The sequence below is a fragment of the Passer domesticus genome, chromosome 10 (genome assembly GCF_036417665.1).
Source record: "Passer domesticus isolate bPasDom1 chromosome 10, bPasDom1.hap1, whole genome shotgun sequence".
Lineage (NCBI taxonomy): Eukaryota > Metazoa > Chordata > Aves > Passeriformes > Passeridae > Passer > Passer domesticus.
In genome coordinates this window covers 33,372,869-33,387,795 of record NC_087483.1, presented here as the reverse complement: position 1 = coordinate 33,387,795, position 14,927 = coordinate 33,372,869, and the positions used below count along the sequence as shown (strand labels likewise).

At 43.1% G+C, this 14,927-nt stretch overlaps 1 protein-coding gene across 4 annotated transcripts in view; it reads left to right on the top strand.

Annotated features, from left to right (window-relative positions):
* The first annotated feature begins 4,561 nt into the window (after window positions 1-4,561).
* Window positions 4,562-14,927, top strand: part of MYLK (myosin light chain kinase) — a 196,917-nt gene continuing 186,551 nt past the window's right edge. The window contains exons 1-2 of one of the 4 annotated variants that reach the window (XM_064435024.1): window positions 11,050-11,596; window positions 12,259-12,416. The gene's annotated coding sequence lies outside the window, so the exon portion shown is untranslated. Of the gene's footprint in view, window positions 4,716-11,049; window positions 11,597-11,892; window positions 12,011-12,258; window positions 12,417-14,927 lie in introns of those variants that run through there. The other 3 variants (XM_064435022.1, XM_064435026.1, XM_064435025.1) reach the window with 3 other exon arrangements.

The following is a 14,927-nucleotide window of genomic DNA, read 5'->3' as shown; positions in this document are numbered from 1 at the left end:
TTTGAAACACAAGTTGTGCAATTTAGTTGTGCTATTAAAATCAATCAAATTGCTAGATCTTCCTTGTTTATTCACTAGCTTATCTTGTTCCAGCCTCTAAATACAAGATGATATAACAGCTGCTGAGTTTCCAAATCTGAAATTTCCCCAGCAGCCAAATGCTCACAGCCCTGTTGCCTCTTTCCATCAAACATAGAAGTATAAAGGCTCAGATACCTGCACAAGTCACCAGATAGGCATGAACCACCTGTGTGGTCTTTTGCTGGCACATCTAACCAAGTTTTCTTTCCCCTGAGCCAAATAAACTGATGCTGCCCTAAATGTTGTATGTCAATGCTTAGTACTACTACTATCGTGTCTGACCTCTTGGCTTCCTCCCTCCTTACATACTCAATCTCTATGTGCAGCATGAAACTCACAGGCTTTTAATGCTTTCTATGTTCACAATCAGCAAAGACATAAGCAGGATGAGGATGATAATTTAGTCTGCCTGCAGATTTGGGAAGATATTATAGAGGCTCACGTTTTAGAAGATTATCTTCTAATCTCGAGAGGCTAGAAACTGCATTGCTTTTCAACTGTGTGCTTGCATTCTGAAAAAAAACCAAAACAAGCTCTTGTGTCAGAAAGAAAAGAAAGAATAGGCTCTGGGAAATTGACAAATGTGCTCCTTTCCAATAAAGTTAATTCCCAAGTATCTTATTCTAGCAGTTTCCCTGTTTAATTAGGGGTCATATCAGCAACAAGCCCTAAACTTAAGCAATTTCTGGAGCAGAAGTGTAAGTGAGAAGACAGCACAATAACAAAATACAATGGTGTTTAGGTACCTCCTGAACTTTATCCTGAGAGGAGCCTAAAGGATTTTACAGAAAGATTTCCATTGAAAGAATGAATGGGGAAGAAAGCACAAAGCAAAAGGAGAGGTTATCTTTCCTCCCTCTATGCAGGGCTGCTCCTTGTTCTCCTAATCACCTGATAATCATCTGAACCCCGTAGTTCAGCTTCAGTAACTCGCTTTTCCTAACACTTCAGCTGGGTAACTTCATCCTTCACTCATTTCCTGTGCCCTGCCCTACAGAAGCTATATAAGCCCTCTGAGGGTTTTGTTAGTTACAGTCCGTGGCTTGTAAGCTACAAAAATCTAAATGTAGGTCAAGATGAGTTGAAATCTTTTAAACACAGCCAGCCGCTGTTTCCTAAACACGTCCCTGGAGCAGCTGCATGGAGGATGTTTACAATTAAAAAACAACCCTCAAGCAGCCAGTTCAGAATGCACAGGATTACTGCAGCCAGCAGCACTCATTAATTGTCATATCTGAACTGTCATTATCTTGAGCTTGATCAGATTTAAGATCAGCATGTAAAGAAGTGAAACTATTGACTTCCAGCATCCTAGAGGGCTCTGAGGACAAAGGCCCAACCAGAAGACAAATGGTCCCAAAAGGACTCTGGGGATGAACTGTGATTGGACTTTAAGTGTTATGTCATTCTGGTTTCTACTAGGATGGGAGATCCCTCACTTTTTTTTTTCTTTTCTTTCTTGGTCTGACTTGTGCAATTAAAAAAACCAACAAAACAAACCCAGCAAAACAGAACAGGAAAAAATATGAGCTCTGCTGAAAATGAGTCAATCCCTTGAAACCCAGCAGGGGCACCGTCTGCTCTCCTTATGGAGCTCAGTGGCTTTCATCACAATTCAAGTGTCTCCTACTCCTCCCTCTCAGCTGAAGGCAGATGTGGGTTCACTGGCAACACTGGGCCTTGTTCTTTGTGAGTGTTTAAGGCCTGAGCAATCATTTTAAATTGAAAGCAGAGACGGCGATACTATTACAAGATTGTCTAGAGCAGCGATTCCCAACTGGTAAGACATGAGAATATTTACAAGAAAAAGGTTTCATGAAGTCTAGGCTAGAAATCAGCACAGAAAAGCATAAGCAAAATGCAGAGCAGCATCTTCTTAACAGTTAAAATATGTTGAGAATAAAATTCCTTCCAAGAAGGTGTTGGCAGTAAAGTCTTCAGTCAGACCATGGAGAAGGCTGAAGCAAGTTTGTCCCTGGCTCTGTGTGACTCTTTGGTTTTCATGTACTTTCTGTATTCTAATGCCAAATAATCATTTATCTGCAGAAAACAAGTGTTCATACAACGAGCATCTTGCTTTTAACAGCTCATGTGCTGATGGGTGTGTAGCTGTGGAACTCTGTGTGCATGCACTGCCATCTGAAATCCACTATAGACAGACAGTCATGCACATCAGCAAAGATCAGGGATGGATTTGGGCTAAAGAGAAAAACATTTGGCAATCCAGAATTTGCCATAACCATACAGAGAGAAGGAAAAAGCCCAGGAGTATCAGTCTGGCTGGATATAACCAACAGGGAGACAGGTTTAATGGAGCAAGTGAGGACTGAGGTACTCAGAACCTCTGACAATAAAATTACTTTTCTTTAGGATTCCCTTTTCAGTGATTCTGGTCGAAATAAAAATAAAGAAATAAATAAGTAAGCCCATATTAACCTATTTTCAAAGTTCCAAAGCCTTTAAAACAGCAAAAGTGTCTTGTTCTCCTAACAGTCAATCTAAAGGAATTAGGAAAAAGAAAACTAACACTGCCTCCTCCTGAAGAGTTAGCAGCAATTCTCCCCAGTGCACTCCCTTTGTACTGCACCTGAAAAAGTCAAAAGTGATGGCTACAACTTTTCATGGGCTCATGCTGGTAACTGCTGTCATCCTTCACAGAAGCTCAGGTACCAGGAATGATGCACCAGGAAAAGGCAGTGTCCTCCACTGCCTCCACGTACAGCCTACTCGGGTTGCTGGGCACATGTTCTATCAATGGCAGAAAACATCACCTCAGAATCAAAATGGAAAACATTGAGGTCTCTGCAAATATAAACCTCTTGACATCACTGCAGCCAAGAACAGCTTTGCTGTGACTTGCTTATCTTGGCCCCTTTTCTCTGAGTTGATGGCTGTTAAGATGAAACAGTGAGGGAAGAGAAAAAAATTGTAGCCTGGGCTGTTGTTTGCTCCATCATCCTTAAAAGTATCTTAGTGCCTGGTGAGGAGGCAGGTTTTCTACAGCTTGTACTTTCCTTTTTCTGTAGCAGTTCAGAACCATGTATTAACACACCTAGCAGCAATCTGCAGCACAGAGGAACATTAGAGGACAGAAAAGCTTAATCCATAGAACTTGAGCTTTTTGTCTCTCTATCCCCATATATGCTTATGATCTGGCTGTAAGTCCATTTCAAACAGGCAGTTGATTAGGTTTTTTAATGTGCAAATTAAAAAAAAAGTATCAGAGTAAAAAGGCTTTAAGTCGCAATGTATGTGATTATACTCTCTTTCCTCTTCAGGGTCTCCAGCCCCACATTATACAACAGCAGTTCTAAGGTGTTATTGTTGAAGAGGATTCAATTTGTCCCTATCCTGCATTTGCTCACCCTTCTACACTACTTTAGCACTTAACACAATTACCTGTAAACGGTTTATTAAAATAAATCCCTTGCCCCAGATTTGGACATCCCTAGGCAGATGTGCCAGAGCACGGGCCCTAGGCAGGCCCATGGGGTGGGGGAGGCAGGGACAGCCCTGAGGCCCTGGTGTGCCTGAGACAATGCCCTGTAGCTGGCAGTGCATGGCAGGGCTGTAGCTCCATATGCTCCCCTACACTCCCCATACACACACCTAGGGCATCCTATCCCAGTCCCTTGCAAACCTTCCCAAACATCCTCTGTGCCCTCCCCTACATGCAAGCTATGCAGTTCCTCCAGAACACACACACACACACACAGATCTCCCATGTGTATTTCATTCCCAACCCATGCGAGCCCCTAAGCACACTGCTCTACACATCCCATACATGCACCCCATCGATACAAGGTCTGTAACTCCCACATCCCCCCAGGCTCTGCAGCGCACAGCTCTTACGGCACCCATGTGCATCCCTACACAATCCTCATACACCCCGCACCCAGGTCTGCACATCCTCCGTCCGCAGCAGCTCCACCCGGGCGAGCCGCGCTCCACAGCACCCGGGCTGGGCTGGGCTGGGCTGGCCGTGCCTCTCCCTTCGCTGGCCCTGGCGCCCCCGGGGCTCTCCCTGGACCCCCGGCCGCTGCCGCGGGAGCCTCCACCGGGAAGGAGCGAGGGCAGCCGCGCCCGCCGCAGGCGGTATCGCCGCTGGGCACCGCTTCCCCCGCGGGCTCCGCGCTTCCCCCGCCGCCGCCGTGCCCGGGGCAGCCCGGCCCGGCCCGGCCCGGCTCAGCCGAGCAGCAGGTGGGCTGAGGCCGGAGCCGCACATCCAGGGCTGGGCAGCTCGGGGCGAGGCGGCTCCGGCAGCGCTCCCGGGAGCTCTCCGTGCCGGCCGCGCCCCGGGACGCGCAGGGAAGCCCGTGGGCGGGCACGGGTAGGGGTACCGCGGCATCCTCCGCAGGGGGAGGTGAAGTAGGCGGGGAAGGAGGAGGAGGAGAACAGGGAAACCTGCTTCTCCAGAGAGGCGAGGTAGCGGCGCTGCAGCGAGGCAGCCCACGGCGCGGGCTGCGCGCACATGCCGGGCTTGGAGCACCGGAGCCGCGGGATTGCTGCGGGTGCCCCAGCCCCGCTCCCGTCCCTGCCCCGGCGAGAGCGTCAGCAGGGCTCCGGCAGGGAGGAGGGCTCACCCACGGCTCCCCTCCCGGAGTGCTCTAATCCCAGAGCAAGCAAACCTGGTCGTAAGTACTTGTCATCTTTTATGTATGATTTTTTACAGTTTTATTGTTCTCTACTGGCAGGTAGCAAAGGATTTCTAAGATGAAGCATTTATAGGCTCGGCTGTGAGGATAATCTCTCTGGCTTTCTCTTGGCCTCCTGAGCCTTTCAAATATAGAGATGCATATGTGGAGGCACATGTAGCAACATTCCTTCACTACACATCTACATCTTTAATGTTTCAGACAAAATGCATGTACTGGGATTCTACATCTTTAATGTTTCAGACAAAATGCATGTACCGGGATTTTTATTTTTTTTAACTTCTGCTGTTCTCAAAGTAATTTGTATCATGGTGCACAACATGCTTAGTCTCAGAGAAGGCTAAATCTTGGTGACACTACTTAAACATCCTGCATGGGGATGGGGGACAGAGATGAATGTTTAAAATCATTAACTTGGCAGAGGCAGTGAAATCACTTCTCTGCAGGCTGCCTTCACGCTATGGAGCAATATGTTTTTTGGGAATTCTTTGCTTTTTAATCCTCTTTCCTGTATGTGCACATCTGGACTCTGGCCTGGCACTGCTCCCTGCACTCAGGCTGGAAGGGAGTGGCATGGCAGACTAGCAGGGGCTGGAGACCAGGGATGAAAAGATGGGGAATCCTTCCCTCCTCTTACACTTTAAAGATCTATCTTGCCCTAGTGTTGTCTTCTGCAAAGTAAATCCATTCCTAGAGTCAGGAAGTGGAATCAAAAGTGTTTTGAAGGCTGCTTTATTCTCCCTACAAAGGGAATGGCTGAGAGGATAAGTGCAAATACCTGATTCCACACCCTTCTTCTAAGGAGTTTCCAAGCATTTGGAGGGGGGGACAGTGTGAGTGTGAAGTTACATGACATGCAGAAGGTGTGTTCCCCACTAAGACTCTACAAGATTATGCTACCTCTTTGTGGAGCGCTGGAAATGTCATTTCTGTCAGTGGAGCTGTAAGAGAAATAGTAATTTCTCCCTCATTTTAAATCCCTAAGAGAATGACTATCTTTCTACTGCTACTTCCTGCACACATCTTTATTTTATTTTATTCTGCTAATGACTTGCATTGTTATTTGCAGAATATGATGTGTGTCTTCCTGTGCAATTATGTGTTTGCTGAGATGTTTCTGGAACTAGGTTCTAGGAGAGCATTTTAGGAGCCTTCTGTTTTTAAACCAAAATTATATTTACTAATAAGTGAATATTTAATTTTCATCTGGCACATATCCAGTATTTTCTGTTTCCTTAAGTGATACTGTTCTTCTGTAGCTGGTCACTGTGTGCTCTGCAGTTTGTAACAAACTGCTCATGATAACACATTTTCATAGTACACTAATGGTACACCCATCCTTAGCCTTTTACAAATGAATGCTACTGGACAAGTGTTTTAACTCCAAAAGTAACTGGAGTGATTTTGTTGGTTGTAGTAGGAGAATGTTTGCTAGAGGACCAGCCACTAGAATGATGGGCAGGATGTCCTGTGCTGGTGTGTGACCTATTACTTGCATTTAACCTTTTTAGATGGACATGAGCAGAAAGGAAATGCCTGGTTTAATAAACATCGCAACTAGAATTTTATTTAAATGTGGGAGGCTCGCACCAGTTAATGGCACTGACCCCATTTTTATTGGTCTTGTAGGGCAGTCTTAAAAGGTCTGCTGCAAAGAAAGTTATAAATCAGATTGTCTTCTGTTGCAAGCATGTGTCCATAGCTTTAGTTGTCCTGCTGCATGGTGCAAAGGAGAATGAAGGAAATAATTCAGTGACATTCTGTTGGTTTGCTTGTATAATGCTGAAAGGGAATTTATAAAGTCTGAAATAAGCTGAGATTACATATTGCCACTGGCTTAGGTTAAATGTAAGAGACGCATAATTTTTCACCAGTTTTTGGTCTGTTTCGTGTTCTCTGCTCTCCCTGGCTCCTCCTCTAAGTTCATTAGGACTTCCTCTGGGCGATGATCCGATTTTTACAGTCAATCAAAATCCATACCAATATCCTTACACAGGCCAAATACACTGCATTTAGAAACACTGTAAACCAACAGCTACAAATTACTTTCAGAGCCCTCCTAAAACAAAATGCAGATGTAAATAGAGTTCAGAAGGGCTCCAAATGCTGTGCCTTAAAGCTGTGGATGTCTAAATCCAGAAATTTGCTCAAAAGCTCTATTTGAGAGCTATGTAAGGAGGTGGCTGAAGTTTCTGGTTAGACTCTGGAGAATTGGTAGCCACAGTCTGTGGTTGTTGGACTCTTCTGGGTAGTTTGAATTCAGGTCTTAGCATGTGCTGGAAGTGATCCTGGTTTTGCAGAGAGACTCATCTCCTTTCATTCATAAACTTGTTAAGTATGTAATAAAACATGCTGTGGTTGTTTGCCTCCACTGTGTTTGGAGCTGTACTCAATAGCTTTTCCAAACTTTATTCCACAGGTATGAGTTAGGAGTAAGGAAGGTGATTTTTTTCTTCCCTTTGCTGATTACACACTCTTCTCTCTTTGATGCTGAATTACTCTGGTTTTTAATGACCTCCCGTGGAAGGTTAGGTGATCCTTTCTGTCATGGTTTTAGAAACACCTTGCTGCACCTGTTGCAGTAGACTTTTTAAACTTTTCCTGTGGCATCCATTACACCAAACAGGATCTCTAGCAAACTTTGTACAGCTGCCTTCATCCCACTGATGGGAATGCTTGCATGATGTACATTAGGGCTATACATGTTGTTTGGATTTCAGCACTGGATGCAGGGAAAATATGATTAATCTATAGTGCTGAAAAGGATTTATCAGTGAAGCCAGATGGTTCCAGGTAGGATGGACTCTGGAGTTTGTTTTTTTTTAAATTTAGCACCATTTTAAATGTCATCCATGTTGTCTGGGTTTTACTCAAATCTGTGTCTTTTACAGTATGGGTTTTACTGAAATCTTGTCTTTTCTGAACAGTTGTACAGGGTCTATGAAGTGTGCTAGAGCAAGGTCTGTCTCTAATAATGTTTTCATTAAACCTCCCTACAGACAGAAGAGCAAACTAATTGCCAGACTAACATGTCATTTGGCTCTGTGAACAAGCTACTGAACACCAACTTATGAATGGAAACTTAAAAGGCTCATTAGCAACCTGCTACATGAAAGAAATGCCAAAGTGTAATGAAAATACATTTATATTCCTGTTGTTGTTGCTGTTAAAGATGATATAGAATTCCAGTTTAGTTTTCATGGGAAACTTAACTAATTTCATAAACTTTTTTTGCCTCTAGACTTTCAGCAGCTGCTCCTTCTATAAAAGCTAGGAATAACTGGTTCTGCTTTAGTGGGAATGAAAGGAGAATTGAGCTCTATAGAAATGAGGAGATTAGAGCTCCATGAGGCATATACCCATTTAATGCTGCTGGAAACCAAACCTGCTTGAATAATCTTAACTCTCACTTCTGGCGAGCAGAAATTCTGGGGGAAAAAGAAAAATTCCCTTAGTGACTTATTAACAAAGGCTTTTCAGGTTTGCTGGGATTTATCATGTGAGCCTAATCTACCTTTTGTTCATCCAGTTGGCAGGCTTTAAGATTTAAAAGGGTCTGCAGAAACTCCTCCCCCAAACTCCTTATTTAATTAAAGAGGCTTGGTGCATTATTTACTTTTAAGTCTTCCATTTATGTGGGAACAATGAGTATGGGTTAACATATTGTAAAATATTTGTGAATGCTTCATTATGAGCAGGGAAAAGAAACAAACTGGCTACGCCTTCTAATTCACGCTGACCTATATGGGTTCAGTGAGAATGACTGAAAGTGAGGCTAGACATATGTAAATGCTAAAGTAAAAACACAGGTGTGTAGCTCTCCAACAAATTTGTCAGCCTCTGTAGGTGATTTAAAGGGCCTGGAGGAGGGTTGGTTTCATTTGCTTCTCTGAGAGTCATCGAATATGCAGATCAGGCTTTGCACATACCAGTAATTTTTATATTTTGCTTTGGTAGTTCATCAAAGACAGACTGGTAACTGTCGTTTTCTCACTAGCTCCCCAGTTCCTTCTCCTCCCCCACTCCATTCATCCCTGTAGCTGTGAGCATCAAGTTGCAGATAAAACGACTTCTGAGAGAGCAATGGGATGCAGCTCTTGCCAAAGGCAATTAAGTGCTTAGGATTACAGTGTGCTTTACAAAGTGTGTTCTTGCTGAATCCCTTTCCTCTTCTGTTTGCTGGCACTAAGCAGTTTCTTGGCACTTACCTTTGTTGTAACAAGTCTGAGCATTGCTAAACTTCACTACAGCATGTCTAGCAAGCTGCAGTGTCTTCTGTTTTGAGGATAGTCTTTCTGGTGATTCTTTACTGGGAGTCAGCTTGACCTCATCACCTTTGCTGTAATTGGATTAAATTCACTCACTTGCCAAAAACACGACCAGCTGACATATTAATTCTTCAGACTGAAGTGCTGTTTTGTATGCATAGGTTCCAAGGTACCAAAGGCATTTTTGGGGCTTGTAATGCAGCCAGTGTGTCACAGGATACAGAATTGTCACGGAGGGATGTTTTCAGTTATTTTCTTCATTAGAAAAGGGTTCAATCAGACCACACATTCTATGTGAAAGTAGAAGATCTAACCTGTGGGAGAAGAAATGACTTGCTCTATTTGCCAGTCCTGTGCATCACTTGCTGCTGCTTCTTATGAAATGTGATAAACAGCTGAGAGCCCACAGACATCCTGGCTGAGGAGAGTGAGTGATGGCATGTGCTGTTTTACACACTCACTGCAGTTTATTTCTAATTATTGCACAGCAGGTTAAAATAATTTTTCTGAGTTGTTGTTTTACTGCTTTTTTTTTCTGTAATTCTTCAGCAGTCCTGTGATTGGAGGTATTTGCAGAGTGGCAGGATGATATCTGAACAAAAAAAATGTACCCAAAAAGGATACTGGAACTGTGTAGTGAAGGATAATCTGATCACCAAGCCTGTAGTTTCACCCGGAGACCTTTTATATACTGTTTAAACCAGTGTAATCCAGCTTTCAGTGGGAACCACTGCTAAGCAGCAAAAATCACTCTCCTGATTGTTAACCTCAGCAAAATGTTAAAGGATGAGTGAGTAATGGGGAGACCAAGGACCCAGCTGCAAATACTCTTACAAAGAGGATTTGGGAGACACAGTGGTACCGAGCATGGCACAGGCACTCTGAGCTATTCCAAATAATGAAAGGATCCCAGTTTTAGCTTTTCTTATCTGCCTGGAAGTACTGCAAGTTTCCTGTTTGCTGCAGAGGCCTCTGAGAGCTGTGTTTTGCAAGCAGCATGGGCCAGAGGAGCAAGAGCTCCTGGCTCTGTATTCCGAGCAGGGCATTGTTGCACTTGATTTCAAGGTGATGTTGCTTTCTCCAAATTCTATAAACTGATGAACATTTCCGGTGCAAAACAATAGCAAACAAGGTGAGATGGGGGTGTGAGATTTTCCATATCTTCTAAATGACAGTCACGAATTCAGTTTACTATGTGAATGTGCAGTGCAAATAGTAACCAGGATGTCTGCTTTAATACCCCATTATAAAATGCATGTAGTTGCTTAATATTTTTGGCAGTGTTCACTAATAAGAAGTTGCTTGTCTCCCAAAGGAAGACATATATAATTCCATTAATTCTTTATAATAGTGCAAGCAGTTTGTTAAATACTGAAGTTAAGGGTTTTTTCATTCACAAGTTTTATGTCATGTAATTGAAATCAATGTAATTTAAAAAAAAAATTTAAAAACCCTAAGTACCAAAATTCTGACCATCTCTCCTGGACAAAGATTAAGTCTGACTTAATGAAAGAATAAAGTATATGGGTGTATTCTGTAAGAAGCACTCACAAAGTCCAGGTCAGACATACACTGGATGTTCTTCTACTGTTGATTGTATCAGAAGGAAAGTTACAAACCAAAAGCAATAAGCAAGCTGTGTTTAAAATACGCAGGAAGAGAAATTTGTCAAGAATGGGCTGCTTTATTTAGGTTATTTACCTCAGACCTTTTAGGATCATAAGCTTTCCTTTCCTTTGGTGAAGAAGAAGAAGATATTAAGTCATTGCTTCGTGTCTGAAAGCGTTACTGACTCATCAACTAGTTCATGTCCAGCCTGGTTTTGGAGGTGAGAAACCTCTTCTGTTCTGTGCAGCCTAAGTTTACAGCAGAGCTGTTGTGGGTTAGGCTGGGGAGCCCTGCCTGCACAGGCTGCTTTTTGAGAGCTGACATTGTGGTCATGGTGGCCCCGGGGGTGTACCATGGGCAGAGCCTGAGAGAACATCGCAGAGGGAGCCCTGGCTTGGAAACAACAGCTGGTGTCTCACCCCCAACATCCCAGCAGTGCAGTTCCTCTGACCTCAACAGAGTTGCAGCATTCATGGTTTTCAGTGACGTGGGAGCAAAACTGGGCCTATATTCTTTTAACTGGTCTATTTAGCAGCTCTTTTCCATATGCAGTCTCCATGCCAGTGACAGGAGCTTCCTGGAACTGACAGCAGACACAAAAGACCCTCTTCTCTAAACCACTGGACCTTAAGAATTTTGAAAGGATGTTACAACAAGCCTCATAATACACCATTGTCAGGCTCTCTCTGAAGAGGCCTGCAGTCGTATCACACCTCTAAGCTTTCCAGAGGGGGTGTGATGACCCCACATGGAAAAAAAATACAAGAGTAATAGTTTGGGTGGCTATGAGGAATTTTATGGTACTACTTCCCCTGGCTGTAACTTGAAACCAGCTGGAGGCGTTTAGTGCTAACTGAGCTCTATATAAAGAGGCAGGCAAATATCTGAGCATGTATCCTGCAGGTTTTTAAGAAGAGATCTTGGCTTGTGAGTCTGAGCGTTCTGGCTGCCTCTTTCTCACAGACAGGGGAGTGGTGAAAGAAGGTTTGTTTTATTTTCTCCTACATTTCCCTTTCTTCTTCCTACTCATTTTCCTGTTCCTTTGCAGCACAGCAGTTTTTCATGTTGCTGTGAAAGTGTCTGTGCTTGTGAGTGGACCGAGCACATTTGAATGGAAGAGGCCGTGGGTTTGGGAAGTCTTGAGCTGCAGCATTCCCAGGGGAGGGGCAGGATTTGCATTGCCTCCCTCAGCCCTGCTCAGGGATGTGCCTGAAGGTGTGTCTGTGCGATGGCAGTGGGTATCCAGGAGGGAATCCCCTCACGGCGAGGGGGCAGGAGCGGTGCTGTGCAGGCCATGCCGCCCTCGAAGCCCTTCCCGCCATTTTACCTCAGCCCCGGCCTGCGGGACCCAGCCTTTGCTGCAGCCCATGGGGAATTTTACTGAAGTTTTATGCTAAGGTTAGCCTGAACATGGGCACTGGGGTACTTAATGATCAAATAATCCCGTCTTGTGCAGAGTAAAAGTCAGTTTCATGTGTGTTTTCTTATAATGCTTCTAAACTCAGTCAGCAGAAACACTGCTCCTTCACTTTACCGGAAATTGTGCCTTTAACAAGTTCACCTCAGATGGCAATAAAGTGTTGAGTTCCCACTCAATCTATTTAGTTCTTCCCTGATACAGAGCTCAGTTATATTCCTTTTACAAGGTATTTCCAAGCTAAGCTGTGCATGTTAGCCTGAGCAGGAGTGGAGGCTCACTTCCTGACTGGACCACAGTGACGGCCAGAAAACGAGGTTACAAAAATAAGGACTTGCAGACACCTCACCAGCAAGGACAGTCGGACATGGTCAGGTAGCTCTCCAGGTAAAACAGTGTGGGCCTTGTTCCATTCTCCACATTGACCTTAAACTTAATGTAGGATCCTCTAACTGCAAATGCTGTACCACTTTTTACTTTTTGCTTTGTCTCAGAGGGTGAAAGTAAACATAAATGTGTAAATAAGTTTTAGTACTTGTTGTTACATTGATTTTATATTATATTGTACTTTGCTGGACAGCTGAGGTAACCTTCTTTGACTTACTCATCAGTTCATAAGCACTGCAGGATCCTGTGGGTTTATTAAATGCATATACACCTATAATACAGGTATATTGTATTAGTAACGTGTGGCTATTGATATTGGAGAGGGGACTGCAGTAACAAGCCTACTCACTAAATTGCAGAGTCGAAAAATGCGTGATGTTTCATGTCTGTTCATGCCTTTCATGATTTCTGTGGTGAGCTTTCCAGTACTAGTTCCTTTCTAGCTGGTTTTCTTACAAGTGTAAGGTTTTGACACAGATGGTGTCATGGACAGGAACAAGAGAACTTTGTCAAATTTGGTTCGTTTATCTGTGTGGCATTAATTTTTTTTTCCTGAAGGGTCAAACAAAAATATTTTTTTTTAAACTGTATGAGCAACAAGATAACTAAATAAATTGAATATGAAAACAAAGTATTTATTGTCTTGAAAACAAACTTGCTGTAATTGCATTTCTTGTGAGGTTTTTTTTTTTCTTTTATCCAAGCTTATATTTCACTTACAAGACAGGAAATACAGCCTTGCTGATCGCATTTTTAGAGCTATAAATAACTCACTGTATTCAAAGATAGTGTTAATTTAAAAAATGCTTCTAAAATGAAACCTTGATGAATTAAAAATTAAATTGGGTGGGTAAAATAATTACTGTACTGTATGTGCAGATGTTAAAGGTGTTTTTAGGGAAAGGGTGTTATAAGAGAAGTTCTGGAACGTGTAACTGGTCTAAATGGTTTCATTTCCTTTTCTTTGCTTGTTGTATCTATCCCTGTCCCATTCTCACCCCTGTCATGAGGGAGAATGAATATGTTTGCTTTCTATCACCTTGCTCTTTTGTTGGGATCGTTGCTTATCCTCAGGAAGTGGTGTGATGTGTAGGAACTCTAAGTTGACCTAAAAAATTAATAACTTTAGAACTGCCTCAGTGTTGCAGTTAGCCCACTGTTGTGTCTGACAAGTTAACAGGAGAACCTCCAACAGCTGTTTCTTGAGATCCATTTCTCTCCACACATCTCCAGTTTCCACAGCTCTTTTGTTAAGGATATTAGAGGACATGTACCTGTTTAGTCGTTTAAGTGTCTATTTACGGACCTGTTGACTGGAGTTTGTTTAATCCCTTTTTGAACCCATGAACATCCTTTGCCTTCAGAGTCTTGCGTGACAGCAAGTTCCAGAAGCCTGTAACCTGCTGGATAAAATGTCCTTTCTATTTAAATGAGTTGGTTGCAGTGAGTACTGCCTCATTCTTGTTTTGAAGGGTTGGGCAAACCACTGTTGTGCATTTAATAGCTCATGAGTTTTTTGTTACACCTGGTCATATCCACTACACATATGCCTTCTTTCTGAACTGAGGACTCCCAGCCTTTTTGGTATCTCCATTTCCATCTGGTTGCCCTTTTTGACAACTTGGTAATAATGTCCTCCTTAGTATGTGAAGGGCAGACCACAGTATTAAAGTTGTGGGAGCGCTCAGGTTGTGAGAAGAAATGTCCTGCCTTCCTCTTTTTCAGAGGATTCCAGTGATGTTGCTGGCTTTTTTTGAACACTGAACCAAGGGCTTCAGAGAACTGTCTGATGGCTCTGCCTTCCAAGTAGGAATGTTTAGAATTGATATTGCCTTGAGGAATTGCTATACACTAAAGCTTATCTGCCAACTTTCCTCAATAATTTAATTATGTTATTGATAAACATGCTAACACCAGTCCCAGCACTCATCCCAGGAACTGCATTGCTGATTCCTCTCCATCTTAAAAAGCCTGTGAAGCACTACTCTTTCTAATGTTCATTCTCCTACTTAAATAAATTCAAACTTGCCAGATTGTGGTTTCCAGGTTCCCTACACAGCCCTTCCTGCAGCTGGAAGTTATGCAGGCAAGATTTGTGATTCTCAAGCACAGAGACTCTCTGTAGCTCTGGCTTACATACCTTGGCTAGTGGTCCTTAAATTCATATTTGAGTTTCTTCAGAACTGGTGTGAAAATTGTTTTGTCTCAGTGCTTTATTAACATCTAGCTTCCTTGTTCGGTCTGGTATTTCCTGATTTTACTTCAGATTGGTCTGGTTCTTCTACTGCATTTGCAACAGAGAGTGCATTGGATGTGGAAATCTCCCCAAAGATTTAATCAGTAAAGGCTGATGTAAAGAATTCCCTGAGCTTTTCTGCTACAACTGTATCATCCCTATCTGTGCTTTATACACTTTTGTCATCCAGCAGCTGGACTGCTTTTCCTAGCTGGTTTCCTGTCCTTGATGTATTTCAAGAGCTGTTTACTAGCACAGTCATCTTTGTTTGCAGG